The sequence below is a fragment of the Thermobia domestica genome, chromosome 1, assembly GCF_964235325.1.
Source record: "Thermobia domestica chromosome 1, izTheDome1.hap1.1, whole genome shotgun sequence".
NCBI lineage: Eukaryota > Metazoa > Arthropoda > Insecta > Zygentoma > Lepismatidae > Thermobia > Thermobia domestica.
In genome coordinates this window covers 110,603,136-110,621,631 of record NC_137454.1, presented here as the reverse complement: position 1 = coordinate 110,621,631, position 18,496 = coordinate 110,603,136, and positions in this window count along the sequence as shown.

Sequence of the window (18,496 nt, the reverse complement as noted above, 5' to 3'; positions counted from 1 at the left end):
ATAAAAGAGGATAAGTCCCTGCACACAAATATTTCAGTAAAAGAGGAAAAGTTCGTCTCAATCCGTTGAAATTTAGGGTGGTTATGGCATTCACAAATAGCGTTTTATATATACAGACAGATAAATAGACACACAAAGGGAGAGAGAAAAAGTGTTTTGCTTCCTTCTCCCTTCTCGCACCTTTGCTGCGTCAGAGCTAAACCGGGCCTCTTTGCAAAACATATTGACCAAACTAACCTAAACACAAGCCTCTTACTTGCTAACGTAGAAACGTGGTCGAGAGGTTTGAGGGATGTAGAAATTGTATTTTTAATAACCATGAGTATGGATTCGAATTCTCCACTTCCATGTTTTTCTTTTTACTTTTTCAGCTACGTCGGAACGTTCAATTTTTATTCCTTACTAGTTGCAAATGGCGTTTACATTCAAAATAAGAGGAATTTTGGTGGCATTTGTTCGGATATTCTTCTCTTTCGAAATGAAGAAAAGAATAAAAGCAATACGCAAAGACAAAATTATTATCAGTACTAAACATCACCAATAATAATTGCTACGAAAGACTAAATACGACCTCTTTTACCATCTCTCATGAGCTGTATGTATTATTAAAAAAAGTTTAAAAATGTCCTTGCCGGGGACTCGAACTCCCTTCTTTTGCATTTGTAAGCCAGCAACTTAACCACTACACCAAGATCATGGCGTGGTGAACGTTTAGTTGTCTGCGTATTTGTTGTATTTGGGTTTTATGTTCCCACCTCGATAATTTTTAGTCTTTTTTTCTCCGTTTAACAGCTGTTTCTGGCTTTCACTTTCGGTGTCATCCTTTATTTACACTATGCACTATTCGAATTCACAGCTTGTGTCCCTCTGCAATGTCTTATTCAGATTAGACTTTTCTTTTTGCCCCGATGTAAACATTGGATTGATTTAATTCTCATACTCTCCACGGATGGAGCGCAGGAATGCCAGACTCGAAAAATAGGTGTTCATTTACTTTTTTCACAGATAATACATAATGAAAATATACTCTCGGATGTGGTTTGGAATAAAGGAGGAACCATCGATAACTAACAGAGCATACTTCCCTTTAAAATAATACTCTCATCTTCTCACATCTCTTGAGAGATCTGATTGATAGGGTCATTCAAAAAAACGGATTTCTTGCCAATTTTGAAAATATCCTGCTGGCTTTAATAAGGACCAAACCTCAATCATCAAAATCTCGGTTGACAAGGAATTTAGAAAACAAAAGCATTCAAAAAAGGGAGAAGACTTGACCCAGTTTTACCAATCATCAATTTTAGTGTAGAAAAATACCATGACATGAAGTATTGAGTTTCATTGCCTCTCCGTTGGCGAATAATATTACAAATGAAGAAGTAAGTTCACATATTAAAGAAATGTTATACGAAGAGTCAGGACTTTTACTGCTACACAGAAAGAGTGGAACGATATTCGAAAATCATCACAGAGGCTGCTTCTTCCGTGTTCGGTGTCAGCGCAATTGAAGTCCACATCAAAGCGAAATTTTAATCTGGAGGACATCAATGCAGATAGGCAATTATAGAATTTGCAATTTAAGTAGAACACCAATGCCTATATATGTAATGGTGATTTTTTGTAAGAATATGTTAGACATAACACTATTTCATCTTTAACGATTTCTACTTGTACTATTTTATTGTGCTTACAAGAGTATTATTTATAATTGTTTTCAGATGTCAATATAATTTAATATGCGCTACTATGGCTACATTTCCTAAAGTGAGATTCAAACGTGATGTTATATTTGGGGATCTTGAGATGTTAGGTAAGTAAACAATTCTGTAAATTTCTGAACTTATATTACAAATTGAAGAATATTTGATATTGTTATAACTTAATGTATACTATTTATCTACAACTTCCTTACAAACTAAGTATTTTATCATTTTTAAGGAAAACATATGTAGTCATATAAATTTGCCAATGATATTACATTTTTACTTTCGGGTGACGATAGGAGAGAAGAGTATGATGACTGCAGGAGAAGGAATTCAATATTTCATATGGTGAAAATTGTTTATACAGGGGAAGACAAAAAATTTAAACACTTCATACAGGACACGTAATTTTGGCCCTCTACTGTACAACAGGTGTAATGGTTGTATCGTCTTTTGTGTTCAGTGTGTCATGTGGACCTTCCTCTTCTCTCAGCAGTAGCCATTTCACTTGTGAGTGTAGTGATTTGAAACTGGTGCGATAAAATGGGCGACCTGACAGACTTCCAAAGAGACATGATCGTTGGTGCCCGACTAGTTGGAGCTTTAGTGGCAACAGTGGCGAACATTCTGAGAGTATCGAAAGGCATTGCGCCCAATGTCACGATGGCATACACAGTCCATGGGCAAACGATGTCTGCTAAGCACAACAGTGGTCGAAAGACAATCCTGTCAGATAGGGACCGGAGGGCAAAAAACGAATTGTATTAGCTAAAACGAAGACGACTGCAATGCAAATTACGTCTCAACTCAATTCCGACCTACAGAACCCAGTTTCATCGAAAACAGTGTGGCGGCAACTTCATAAAATGAAAATTCATGACAGGGCAGCTATCGCCAAGCCCCTGGTCACAGCAATAAATGTGAAGAGGCTTATCTAGTGGTGCAAGGACCACAAGGCGTGGACTCATGAGCAGTGGAAAGACATCCCATGAATCAACGTTCACCTTGTTTTCAACAACCGATCGTGTTCACGTATGGAGAACACCATCGCAGGTTTATAATACAAACTGTCTGCTTCAAACTGTAAAGCATGGGGCTGATTCTATTACAGTATGGGCAGCGATATCTTGGTTTTCTGCAGGTCCCATCATATCTCTGCATGGAATGGTGAATGATAAGGCGTATGAGGCCATTTTGGGGGACCATGTTCTATTCATGGCACAAATATTGGTCCCTGATAGTCATGGCATTTACCAAGATAATTTGGCACCCTGTCACGCAGCAAAAACAATTAAATCATGGGTTGAGGAGCATGAACAGGAGCTTTCACACCTCCCTTGTGTCCCACTATCACCAGATCTTAAAATGATTGAGCCATTGTGGTGCGAAAAGTGTGTTCTGTCTCATCACCATCTACCAGCATTCCTTAAGGCACTGCAGCATGTTTTGGAGGAACAATGGTACAGAATTCCACACACCATGATTAAGGAGGTGTATACGTACATTCCAGGTCGGATCCAAGCTATCTTGGACGCAAAAGGAGGCCCCACATCATACTAAGTTTGATTTTCCCACTTTTGCAAACTTTTTAGATTTGTTTGTCCCGCACCTGTTTATATATATATATATATATATATATATATATATATATATATATATATATATATATATATATATATATATATATATATTTGTGTGTGTGTGTGTGTGTGTGTATCCCTCGCTCAAAAGTATTTGTACCAATTGTTATATTCAGATACTCTTACATTTATTATTGAGTATTCCACCTTTCGGCAGGTCCTAGGACTAATGAGGATTTCTTTTTCCGTTTTGGAATCGGGAATGGAAATATTTCTTCCACGGTTCTCAATCTTCACCTTCCTCTTTTAACTCCTTATGTTTTCTCCTATTTTTCAAATCATCGGTCAGCTGTGTTCTTCTTTTTCCTGTACCTTCACCTCCTGTACATTGCTCTACAATGATTTTGCTGTTTGGAAACTATTAACGATTTTTTAGTGTCTTTGAGCTGAGTAATCCAAAAATGCAGTTAGTTTTGTCCTATCACGTACAGTTTTCTTAAAATACAGGGGAGGGAGAGAGGAAAATATCCGTATATATGTAAATTTTGGAAGAAGTACTGATTATAATTAGAAATATAAAAAGATACTTTCTATGCCATATCCTTCTGATTATCTTTGAATTTATAATAAAAAGACGTGCAGTTACTTATTCTGCTAACATCGAAAAAATATGTACTATATGTGGTAGCACTGAATTGTATCACAACGCATTACGCGTTGGGAACGCAATAACAGCGCTGTGTAAGCTGTGATTGCGAGAAGTATAATGCAGAGGAATGCAGGCTTTTCATTGATTCCAACAAGAGAAGTTTGAACAGTCTGCGTCTACAGAACAGCAACCAACAACCCTCTCTATACCCATTATTCATTCTGTTCATTTAAAGGACACTTGGGAAAAAAGGAAGTGTTTTTTAAAAAAAAAAAATATGAGGATCATCAGTAGTTATTGTGCGGCAATCTGAAGGTGATATGTATGCTTATTGCACAGCAGTAAGGGTACACCAAATACCCATGCCACATTTTGCGAATGGAACAGCAGAGAGCACGATAAACACTGGACTCAAATTGATTGGCTGTCTAGGAAAGCCGCAATATAGGAAGTAAAAATGTGAAAAACATCTTCCTCGTAGACCCTTCAAAAGTCATATTACCACCTTGCATATTAAACTGTGCCTAATGAAACAATTTGTCAAAGATCTGAATAAAGATGGGCAGTGCTTTCAGTGTTTAGTGACAAACTTCCCAGAATGTTCAAGTGCTAAGTTAAAAGAAGGAATATTGAATGGTCCTCAGATCAGAAAGTCTCAGATCAGTCAGACTTCGAACATTGAAGCTTGCAATGCATTCATGGACGTGTGTCATAATTTTCTCGCGAACAACAGAGACGAAAATTACAAGTATATTGTGTCTAATATGCTCCATAAGTATAAAACATTAGGATACAAAATGAGTTTTAAGATTTATTTTCTGTATTCACATTTAGACAGCTTTCTTTCTAACTTCGGTGAATAAAGTGAAAAACATTATGAAAGATTTCACCAGGACATCAAAACAATTGAACTCCTCTATCAGGGAGGTTGGAGAAAAACAATATTGGCGGGTTATTGTTGGACGTTAGTACGTAAAGATTCACGAACTACTCACAAAAGGAAGTCTAGTTTTAGGAGTTTCCAAGTAAAATGGCAGAGACAAAAATGAGGTAAGTTTTTTATCAATGACCTTCAGCGAAGTAAATACGCTACTTGTCGCCTGGGAGCAAGAAAGCGCCTTAGCGTCCCCATGACAAACTAAACCAAAACGCTCCCCCAAATATTTGCCCAATTTGGGCCCTCCCATTCCTGCGCCCGGGGCACAAGCCTTGCTTGCCTCTAGTTACGTCACTGATGATCTTAATTAATTTAGAATATCGATGTTCAGATTCTGAAGCACGATAATGTCCTTTGTTAGAAATATGTAGTCATAATGTTACTCTATATTAGCAACGTTGCTGTGTAAATAGCACAAATTACGCAATCATGTTTTCCGATTTGTGAAAAAAGCTGACGTGATGGGGGAAAAGTAATTTCATTTTCGTAATTAGCAACTTAAAATTATATAAAATTAGGTGTCAAATCAAAAACAGCTTTCAAAAAGTTTTATTTTGTCGAGCAGTGTAATCAATGCGCCGATCAACACATATAACTTCCAATTAGCAGACGTCTGCGGATTTCAAAACCATCACTTAATAGGAAATCTTCCATCTGAAATAAATAGCCTCTTGATACATATCTAAATTTTCGATCAAAACTTAATCAGCAAATATCCTCTTTCATTTAACTGACTTAATCCAGATAATAGCATCAAACACATCAGTATGAACATTCGTAATGGAACTAATTAAGTCAGATAGAAACCTCGTTATCTCTTTTAAAAATAAGATTATAGGACCGTAATTTTCCGAACATTCTAAAGTAACATGCACACCGATGCAAATGATAGAGAATACTAGCACACGAGCATTGGGATTCCATTCACAGATGTTCATTTCGATTCCTTTCTGTGAATTCCAGGCGTAGTTTATACCATCAATAATAACTTATTTTGAATCTGTGTTGCCATAGGTAGCTGTAAAAATACCGTACACAAGTGTATAAAATTTTACGTAGTTCCATAGATTGAATTTTAAATAATCTATACATACTATGTTGAACATTTATAATTATAGAGTTTACGAATAGTATTTATACCAGTATCTGCACAGGATATAAGAACTTAGACGATTTGTAAGACAAATACTGAATCAATCGCTGAAAGTAGTATCCACTCCTGCAGGGAGGGAACCATGCTTGACAAAACCCCTCACTATGAATTTCAGCTTGGCTCCCCTTCTTAACTGCTCTTGTATGAAATAAAGCAAGATACTCTTTTCTCCTCAATGTGTTACTCATCTTTTCTATGCTGCAAAATTACTATCATTACCTTCATTTTTGAAATGTAATATTTTAAGTATCAGGTAACGTTTTCTTCCAACACAGTAATTAATTATATACATATTGCTGCAAAAAATACAATTACTTTTGACACAAAGGTATGTAATCATCCAGGTACTTGGAATAAATATTTTAGTAAGAATCTGAGATTGGCCTATGCGTACATGCGTAATACTACACTAACCACTTCTTACTTAGTGTCCATAAACGGGAAAAAATCCTTATCTTACTTCACTATCCGTGTAAATCCAAAAGTTCCAATCGGAGCAAATGGTGGCGCTAGAGTCAAATATTTGCCAAATCTCAAAAGATCAAAGGTTATAGAGTAGTCCAATTCATAGTATGGTTTAAGTAAATATAAGTACATTTTAAAATGATAGTAATAAGATAACAATTATGCAATATGAAATTCTGGTATGTACAGACTAGTATTTTTTAAACCTTACAGTATCATTTGGAGGATTTGGAAGTTTATTCTTCGGTGGGAGCCTACTATCAGCGATTGAACTTCTCTACCTCTTTGCTACTGAGCTCTGTCGCATGTATTGGAAAGTGCGCTTAGCTCGTAAGAAGAAAACTGAAAATTGTCAAACTATTTTACCAAGTCACCGAAGAATGACTAGGCATATACATGTTGCACCTATGGGACTTTTCACAATGACATCACGAAGACAAAATAGAGTGCACGTATATCCTACAAACGACGTGGTCTTGTTCATATCGAGGTAGGTACCAATTCGATGTAATGATTTCTGTATGTTCTCATGTACAAAGCGGTAATTCAATGTTTTGAAATTCAATTGAAATACATGTGGAAGTCTTTCTCTATAATCACGGATTTGATGTAATGGGCCCGACGTATTCAGTAAGCTAATGTAAACAGTTGTGGTTTGTGTTGTGGCAAATAAATTCAAGATATTAATTGTGTGCTATAAATTGAAATGTTTCTATGTTTACTAGGTAATAAGATGTCCATATCTGTAACGATTCTTCGAATTCTTTATAAGTAGTAATTTTTAGGTTTTCCATAAAATATTCCGTGATCTCCCTATTTCAAAACGAAATATACTTTTAAAATTAACTTAATATGTAATTTTATACCCAACGAGTCAGGGAAAGGTACATAAATATTTCTATTAAATTTTAAAGTCAAATAGAATGTACAAATTAAGTTAACTACAGGACTTGAAGTTTAATACACACAGTGTGAAACTTAGTAGAAATACACAGGATAAGAATGTGAACTAAATCAAATATTTTATCTACCATCGGGTCGCAATAAAATGGACCTACATTCTGCTTAAATAACACATGAACAACGATTTTTTAAGGATTTGGGTATAAACTCTATTATTAGATGATGTATATAATAGAGGTATTTTTAAATTGGATTACGGCAGTTAATGTTATATATATTAGAAATAAAATGTGCGTGTATTTACTGTAGATATTACATTTTTAATACACAATATAATATAACGTATTTACGATTTAACTGATTAGTTGTGGTGAAAGAATATTTGACAATTATTTTAAAACTCCCTGATGTGAGAATTTAAATCGGAGCTTGACCGTTCTAACGGAAAGGAGGGTATATTTAGGGAAATTGTATTGTCAGAGCCTCTCTTTCAGATGAGAAAATTCAAACCCAATAGTATTACACAATGCTACAAGCAACGCCACTTAAATGGAATGAAATCTTAAGGTTTTATGTCCCGCTCTCATAGCGGGTAAGCTGAAGGAGAATGTGATGATGAGAAATGAATGAAATGGTCTAAATAATTTGAAGGAAATGGGGAAAACCCCTAGAAAACCGAAGCAAATAGTATATTCCTATCTCAAAGTTCACTTGGTGCTAGCTGGTATCGAAACAAGGAGCTCATGCACCAGATGTGAACGCTCTGCCAGTGAAAAACCGCGGCCCAAGAACGCTATTTAAAGTGTTGCATTTCAGAAGCCACTACAAGGTTGGGATGTCATAAGCCATGGTGGTTTCTTGTAACCACGTTTATCGCCGATAAGAACATATTCATCTCATAATTCCTCAATGTCAGCAGTGTAGATTTATTTCACAGCTTGACCTCCTATTTTGATCGTTCATTATTATTAATAGTGATCTTAATTTCTAATCTAATCAAAGCAATTTTCATTTCAATTTATTTTTTATATAATTTCAATTATCATAGAATCATTTTCGGTAGTTGTATTTCTTATGCTTCCTACAGATTTTATAATCTTCTAAATCACTGTCTTTATTGAATATTTGGAGAGCACTTCCTTGGAAATCATTGCCATATTCAATCTTCATCTACTTTTTTCCCCTTTCCACGAATCAATCGTATTATTTCCCTAATTGTGTTTAAGTTGTTTTGTTTCTCTGTCTCCCAAATCACCAAACTCAAAGAGGTCTTATAAATTCCAGATCTGAACTGGCAGCATATATTTGGTAGCATCTATCAAATGAAATGTAACCTGACTTAGATTTGTGAGGTTCACATGATGATTACGTATCGATCTGCATAATTTATTTTGGGTTGCATATGTAAGAAAAGTTATTTTCCTTGGACGTCTCTTATGCTTGACATTTTCCTCGAAAATTCACTTTGAGGATGCACTTATGTTACAATTTAAAGGTCTGACTTTTGTATTAGCAGCAGCAATATATATATATATATATATATATTCAGTAACCAATAACACACTTGATTATTGTATGCTTCGATCAAATGCTAATGATATATAAGGTATTCTAGTTGACTTACTCGCATTAATCTAATTAAGAGAATACTTTCTATTCCTACTTTCGTGCTTCCGAAAGTACCCAACTAGCATTCGTTCTGCTAACTGGGTACACGACCAACGCTATTTCCATTGCATGATGACATGTTATGTTGCTGAATCCTATTGATTGTCTTCTTTCTGGAGCCTACAACGAATTGATTTCAGAATGAATGGAATGAACTTCTCCCGATTCCATATGTTGTTGCCTCATTTTGAAAACAAATTGAATAGGTATCGTTATGGTTTCTGATTTGTGTTTACTCCGTAATAGTCCTGTAACAATCGTGAATTATTTGAAGCTGGGTAGTCGGATTAACGCATCTTTTCTTCCGTATGTCACATTGTTTTCGAGCCGCCCACTGAAAGCAAAATGTACAAATTCTGTTTCTTTTCAAAATTTGAATTATCTTGCTCATATGTTAAAATTGTCCTGGTACATATGCATGGAATCCTTAACTGAATCAAAACCCTCAAAACTGGAAGGTGAGATAGTATTTAAGTTGTGTTAATATAACTTAAGACGTCTCTCTCACTGTGTCAATAGTTTCCGAAAATAACTTTACTATAACAAGAATTATGTAAATTAGTAAGTAAAAAGTCTAAACTTATTGTGAAATTTAGTAGTGGATCCACATCATATCTTAATTCTAGCTATAGCGACATTGACATGAATTCAATTTATTTTATGCTTAAATTGTCGGAACAACAGTTACTATTCTATCTGGAAACGTAATAGAATATAATGAACATATTCGTGATCGTTACGACTGAGAATAACAAATCATTATTGCTTTTGAGAACTAAAATAGATATCACTGAGTGCACTTATGTCGTCACTATTATCCTTTCTTTACAATGAATCAACCAAGGACTGATGCTCATTTTTTTTTAACAATGAAAAGGCTTGTATTTATTTTCTAAAGTATTTTCTTCGGCTAACACAATGGTAAATCTAAATATAATTAATAATTGTTAGATAAATGCAAATTCAGAAAATGCAAAGAAAAATATGAAATCTAAGTTATCATAACAATGTTAATCCACGTTAAATGAATTTAATATTCTTTTCATTAATTTCTAACACCATAGGGTAACATTTCAGAGGCAACAATGAAACTATCGTGTCTAAATGTTCTAACTTTGGGTTGACCTAGTTAACCAAACGTTTTGTAACAAAGCAATTTACCGGACATAAGATATATTGTGAAAAATTACAAAGATATTGAAAGTTGTATTTTTTTGCATTTATCGATTTATTATTTCTATCAATCAAACTAACTGATTTTCTATTATATCTATTTTCGTAATAAGGTCAAATATAATTACAAATGATTACCTGCGTGTTTTATTTAATGAAACGATTATCCCGATTCATGTAGGAGAAATAATCCCACTATGGGGGAATATTTCTTGTTGATGATATCTTTCAATATGAAGACTATGGACGCATAATCAGCAGGCATAATAACAACATCTTACAGTAAACATACATCCGTAGAAAAATATTCCTATTTTTACACAATAATATATGTAACCTTATGAATATATACTTTGAAAGAATATATACATTAGGTACATTGTGAATTAGGTGAGAATCATTACGTTAATGACACCGAACAGAAGTAATGTGTTTACCCTTTATTTCTCAAACCACATTGGAAATGCAGAATGTGATGAAATAGACAAGTTATTGCAAACAAATCTACACTTCCACAATACACCTCTACAATACACCCTATTTATCAACTCATTTTTATAAACTTGAATCCGCTTAACTGACGACGATGCCAGAATACACGTGAAAGTGTCTCCACCAAAAATCCTATTTAGTGCCATTTCTTATTCACTGATAATTCCAGAGGAAGTGAAAGAGATAACTTTTTAAAAATCAATTACTCATTTCGGTTGTTTTAATCTGTATGGGTGTCTGTATCAATGGCATTAAATAATGTTAATATTTCCCTTTACAGCTTGAAGACGAGTAAGAAAAATCGAAGAATTGTGAATTTTTGTTCAGCATTTCTGGAATCGACTAAGGAATATTTGACGTATTCTTCCCTTGATGGTCTCAAGCAAGTCATTAAAGCCCCTTATTTCATTCTCAGGTACATTAACTGTAGATATATAACTGAACATACTGTACATATATAACTGGAAATATAACTAACGGATTATGTACTACAAAACAACCACTGACGCTTATCACCGAAACATAATATTCTTGTTTGCAGGTAACTTTTCTATATCCTATTTTATATATACACGACTCCAAAGGTGCATTACCACCTACAATTCTCCTTTTCCTGCAATAGCAGGCATCCCAAAATGCTCAGCGGTTGGGTTGGTTGCGAATTCGAAAGATGATGGACAAAACCTCAATTTTATAAAAAATGTATTACTGTGGCAAACTGCAAATAAGAGAATAAAACAAATTGTTGAGAATGACAATTTTATTATTGTGACGGAGTTGGATGATATCAAAAGTTATAAAATGATCTTACTTCAGCAGTTGTAAAAAGATGAATTACAAGAAACAGATATCAGAGGAAAGCATTTTTCTCCTTCTATCCCCCCAAAAAAATATCGTAAAAAAGAAAAAAGTTACATAATGTAAGGGTTTAATGTGAAATAAAATCCCAAAATTTTCAAAGTTGACAACCGAAAAGCAAGAACAACTAACGAAGTGAATGCAATTGTGAACGGGTATTGCAGACGTAAAATGAGGGAATACGGGCTTCGAAGAAAAAACGACTGGGTGGGGCACGGATACCTCCAAACATTTCAACACGAAATATCAAAAGTGCTAGTAACAGTATGTCAAATGTGTGTAAAGGACATAAAGAATTTAAACTAAACTTCTTGTATGGATAACAAAAAAGTAAAGAAGTACCGGTTTTTCTATGTTCTGCGGAAAAACTGTTTCAGATGCAAAAGTATCACCCACATTTTTGAAAATTGATGCCCGAAAGTTAAAACGAAGTGAACCGAAGTGAATGAAATTTTGCACAGTTATTGTAGATATAAAACGAGGGAATATGGGTTTTGTATTTTCCTTGAAAAAAGGGTTGGGTGGGGACACGAACCAGTCGAAATCTTTGATCACGATCAATCAAATTTGCTAGTAACAAACGGTCAGATATGTGTAAAGGACATGAAAATTTGCAACGAAACTTTGTGTATGGACAACACGCGAAAAATAAACGAAGACAGTTCTAAAATTTTCTGTGGAAAAAGGATTAGGAGGGCAAAATGTCAATTTTGAAAATTGATGCCCGATAGGCAAGAAGAAGTGAACCGAAGTGAATGAAATTGTGCACAGATATTGTAGACATAAAACGAAGGAATATGGGTTTTGTATTCTCCTGGAAAAAAGGGTTGGGTGGGGATCGGACCCATCCAAAGCTTTGATCGCGAAATGCAAAAAGTGCTAATAACAGTATGTCACATGTGTGTAAAGGACATATAGAATTGCAAAATAACTTTATGTATGAAAAATATACAAACGTTAAACGCTTTTGTTTTATTTTCCGGGAAAAACACTTTTTAGGGGCAAAAGGCCCCGTCCAAAATTTTGGAATTTGACACAGAAAGGCAAAAAGAATTTACCCAAAATTTCGAACGTTGACGCCCAAATGGTGAGAGGAAGAGAACTGAAGTGAATAAAAAGTTGCAAAGATATTGTAGACAACATTGAGGGAATTCGGGTTTCGTATTTTCCTTGAAGAAACGGCTGGGTGGGGCGCGGAGCTCTCCAAACCTTTGATCACGAAATATTAATGTGCTAGTAACAGTATGTCAGATGTGTGTAAACGACATGAAGAATATCAAGAAACTTTGTGTATGATCAATACGCAAAACATTAACGAATTCCTTTTTTTTTTAATTTTCTGCGCAACAATTATTTTAGGGGTAAATCCTTCACCCAAAATTTTGAAAGTTGACGCCCGAAATGCAAGAAAAAATAAACCGAAGGGGATGAAATTATCCACAGATAGTGCAGACGTAAAATGAGGATATGTGTTTGGTATTTTCATGGAGAAAACGGTTGGGTGGGGCACCGAACCCTCCGAACCTTTGATCACGAAAAATCAAAGTGCCAGTTAGAGTATGTCAGATGTGCGTAAAGGACATATAGAATTACAAAATAACTTTATGTATGAAAAATATACAAACATGAAACGCTTTTGTTTTATTTTCCGGGAAAAACACTTTTTAGGGGCAAAAGGCCCCGTCCAAAATTTCGGAATTTGATCCAGAAAGGCAAAAAGAATTGGACCGAAGCGAATGAAATGTGCGCAAATATTGTAGAGGTAAGATGAAGGAATACGTGTTTCGTATTTACCTGAAAGAAACAAAAACTGTTGAGTGGACCGAGGCCTTGAGTGGCGGGAGAAGTGGACCGAAGAGAACGAAAATGTATGTAAATATTTGATATGCAAAATATGGCCTTTCGTGTTTCACAAGTGTCGTTTCTCCAACCGATTTTTTGAAATTTGGCAGGTCAACTACACGCACAAACAATATAACGTATTTTGTAGTATTTCACAAGACACCTTTAACCCTTACTTTGTTTTAGCGCATAAACAATAGCACCTGTCGATTTATTTCCAGTTTGCTCTTGATCTGCGAAATTTGAAGCAAAACGGATAGGGAGACTTGAGAAACATGAAAGGGCTTATTTTATGTAGGGTCTATATAATATTTACACACAATTTTATTTGCTTCGGTCCACTTCTTCGTTGCTGTTACGGTATTATTTACTGTATTTCCGGATGTGGCCTACTCCCCAACACGGTTTTATCTGCAAAAATTAAAACAGTTTTCATTTCTTGTTTTGCAAACTGTTCCAATACGAAGTGTCGTTGCAATTCTCCATATTCTTTAGGGACTTCTGATGTATGTCTATTTGTATCGTCGTCGCCAGCGGTGTCTTTACATCGCCGTGACGTGTATATAACCGTTTTTAGTCCAAGGAAGGGATGGTTGTATAAGCATTTGTGATTAAGTTTGAAGAGTGTTTATTTTGACTAAGGAATTAACCTAGGTATAGGGAGTAAAGACATAGATTTGAAGCATCAGTGCATCTCTGAAAAGATTCGTATTATAAGCTTTTACATTTATTGTTTTATATGTTAAGTTAAACACCACAACATGTATCACTGATATCGTAGATCGTATTATTATTTTAAAATCGTGTGTGTAACGTGTTGTCAAACATTTATCAACAGACATGATGTAGAGAGAAGAGAAAGAGATACATCTGTAATATATGTATATGTGAGTTGTGAAGTAAGTGTAGGAATTACGTAGTTAAAGGACACGTAAGAGTAGCGAAAAGAAGACATAGAAGTCTGAACTTTCAGAAACGTCCTAAATAGCTGAAAATATAGTTAAACATTATCACGTAATTTATGTTTTTTTCTTATATTGTAGTAAGCTTTTTTACATCCAAACATATCTATTCAGTATTACGAGTTAAAAGTAAATAGAGAAATATTTCCATCTGAAGGATTAAATCAGAAAAAAAATCGACTCGGCTAGTTTCGAACTCAACACTTGAGTCAGCGCTCTACCAATTGAGCTAAGAACTGCTGTTGCAAAAGACTCATTTCTACAACTACAGGTTGGTGAATGGTGTGTATTAACGAAGTTGGCCGAGATAATTGCTTCATATAGCTATTGGTATAATTATAATAATAATAATAATAATAATAATAATAATAATAATAATAATAAGAAGAAGAAGAAGAAGAAGAAGAAGAAGAAGAAGACGAAGAAGAGAATTCTAAAACCGGCTGTCATGGGGAACCCAGGGACATGTAAAAATAATCGAAAATGAACTATATTAATGTCAAATTCATAGCTTTTGAGGTCAGTGACATGAATTATGATACTCCCGATATCGTTCACATCAAAGTTTAGCATTATCGGCATGGAGGTTTAATGGAAGGGGTGAAAATTAAAATTTCCTAGTTGAAAGATATGTGTCTATTCAATAGTTTTCGGGGTAAAATGGACAGTAGACATAGCATATATTTATAGAAATATATTTATTTCTCAATGAACAATATTGTGACTCAGATGAAACATACAGGGTTTACTAAGTATAAATCAAACTAAGCTAGAATATAATCTATATGTTTATATGACTAAGGGTACCCGAGCTAGAGGTACAAAAATGAAGAAAAAGGGAAATTTTGGGGGAAATTTCCCGAAAATCCCTCTGTCACGGGAAAAATGTGCATGATAGAGAAAAACGGATTGCAGATTTAAATTCAGTGGCCCAAGTTCCTTTAAGATCAGGTGTTTTCTCTCATTTGGCAGAAAAAAGTTAAAATTTGTTGACTAGTGTAATTTTAATAATATTTCTAAGCGAAATTGTTTCTTTGTTGTTAATCAGGACGATGTTGCGCCCAACCGGCTCGGCTCTGCTCCGTTCACCTGAGTTATCGGCTCCAGCCGGCTCGGTTCGACTCGGCTCAGATAAGCCATCTACTCGGTTCGGCTGCACTCAGGTGAGAAATCTGCTGGAGCCGGCTCCGTTGGGTGAGCTGTTTGCTCGGCTCGGTGCTGCCTGGGCCGTGATCAGAGCCGCTCGACCCGTTGACTAAACACCAGTACTGTTGAAAATAATTCATCATGCAGTGCTTACTTTCTCAAGTATATATTTCAATTGAAGCAGATATTACTATTTCCTGCTGCGTAAAAGGTTCTTCAATGCTTCAAACTTTTCACCGTAGAATGCTTTTCCATTATATACGCTCTTATCTGTACTTAAATTCTAGTGAATCAGGATAATCATTGCTTGAACGCATTAATTTTCTAGGTATCAGGACATTTGCATTACAACTAGAGAAACAGTTTTTCTGAAATCTAAGAAAGAAAACGAAGTTATAAGTACTTCTAGAATATCCTTTTAAATATTATGGACAGAAGTTTGACCAATGAGAGGGAAGGATTTGTTAACATTTTCCAGTTTTGGGCAATGATAAGCAAGCATTTTTTACATCTTTCGCATGTGTCTACCATGAGTCCTAGTACTTTTTTTTTCAATTTCTCTATAATTTATCCTTATGTTTGGGTTTACATATTCTTAGTGTTCTGAGAAAAGTTTGTATGTATGCATGGTGAGTTAATAATGGTTTCATATTCTGAAAGAAGATTTTTGTCTCCTTTTAGTGTGCAAAATCTCCCCCCCCCCCGAGTCCCCTAAAAAAGTCATGTTATGTTCCCCTGGAACAATGTGCTGGCTACACCAATGTTATAAAATTTGGTCTTTGTGTAGCAGTTGATACTGTGTGCTTATCCTATGACTTAACGCTCGAAAATATCCTCTCTCAGCAAGGAGAATAACAAGTTATTTCGAATACTACCGCAAATGTTCCAGTACCACAAATACCAATACTTGAAGTATCGCAAATGGTGTATAATCGCAAACGTCGATACCGCAAGTGTTACCCTTTCAATTTTCTAAGCAATTTTTATTTAGGTCTCATTCCCTTGTCAAAAGCAATTTTTCTTGTATATATATGTACTTTGATTCTTCGCCAAAACGAAAGAAACAAATAACAGCTGAAATACAAACGGAAAAGGCGAACTTTACTTCTTTCGTTTCCTTACTTGATCTACATAAATAATTTTAGAAATAATAGGATTGTTAAAAAATGATACATGTGGCATATTAAAGGAGGGTCCTTAAGATTGAAACTATTGCATAACGAAAGCCCCAGTTACGAAAATGTTCTAATAAGTTATCTTCTACGTTCCTGGTAAAGAAAATAAAATTGATAAAGAAAATAAATTACGAGAAAAGTATATGAATTAAATGTAAAATTTGATTCAAAAATACATTCTAATAATCTACTACTGAAGTTTAGAAAATGAATATGTAAATTGAAGTTTTGTGATTAACTTGGAGCTTCAAACACCAACACTCAGAAACCGCCGTGTAAATTCTAACTGATGCAGATTCTTTCAATTGCATAACTAGCTTTCGGCTAGGCGGAGACTCCGCCCCCAGACCATTGCATTTGCTCTTCCTCCGGCCTCTTACTTCTCATATTCCTAAGATCTCTAATCATAAGTGGTTTCGAGATATGGCTATCTTATTGTAACAATTTCAACCCCCAACTTTGTCTTCCTGCTGTTTTTCTTCTAAGCGTAATATCATAAAACGCTGAAATACATCTTTAACCAAGATTATTCTACTCTTAAGGGATTCCGGAATATGGCCACTCTATTTTACCAATTACAATTTAAACCTTTTTTCTAAGAATACATTATAAAAAATGTAAAAACATGTCTTTATTGTTTTATAGGAAAAACCTAAACACCAATTTTCATTCCCGGAGGGAGCTCATGTGGTTCGGATTTCACGTTAATCAGCAGGTTTACGTTTCATAAGCTTTGCTGCTGAACGGGACTTTAAACTCAAAATCAACTCAACTCAACTAATTTTCATGTCAGTAACCTTAACGATTTTCGAGATATGTCCATCTAATTATAAAGTGTAGCTTCACCCTTTTTCTCTCTTTCTAGGGAAAAATCATAAAAACGCTTACATAATATCTAATTGTTTTAAATGAGTGGTCAATATACCAAATATCATGTGTCTAACAGTCAAAGATTCCAAAGTATTGACATTTTAAGATAATAATTGCCATCCCTCTTTCTCTCCTTTTCCTTCGAATTTCGAAAAATTCTTCTTTAGTGGAACTTTACTTTACGAATCATATGACCTTTCTAAATTTCGAGTTTTGAGCTTAACAGGTTTGGCCTAGGCGTTGATCAATCAACCAGTCAGAACTTGTTATTTTTATAGAAATATACATAACAAGCAAATTAATGACAAAAGTATTCTTACAAAAGCAGTATAGCAAAGAACTCATACACTGTGTTAAATTATGTAGATATTCATGCATTTGGTAAAATTAATAAAACTATGGGCATAAGCTTAGCGTACGCTCCTTTGGCGTGGGAGACCCGTATTTGATTCCAGGTGGCAACTCATGTGGTTCGGGTTTCACGTTAATCAGTAGGTCTACATCTCATATAGCCTCGCTGTTGAACGGGACGTTAAACCCAAAATCAGCTCAGCTCAGCTAAGGGCATAAGCAGGGTGGACCTACGGCTTTTCTGGGTCCAACCACACAGGAGAACGTTACACCTCTATTGTTTTACAATTGCCGTAAATCTTCTTGTTTTGGAAATGAACGGAACTTGACATTCTCTTCACCAAATTTAACATTTTCTATGTTCACTTTAAAGCCGTACACACTACATGAGGGCATTTTTAAAGTTTTCAAAATCAATGTAACAAATACAGATGAGTTCTATTTACACAATATACAGGTAAAAACAGTACAAAGTACACAATAATATTCCACATAGAAAATGTCATACACAACAATATAAAGCAATTTTATCAAATGTTTAGAAAACAAAGAAAACGTATATCTTCAAC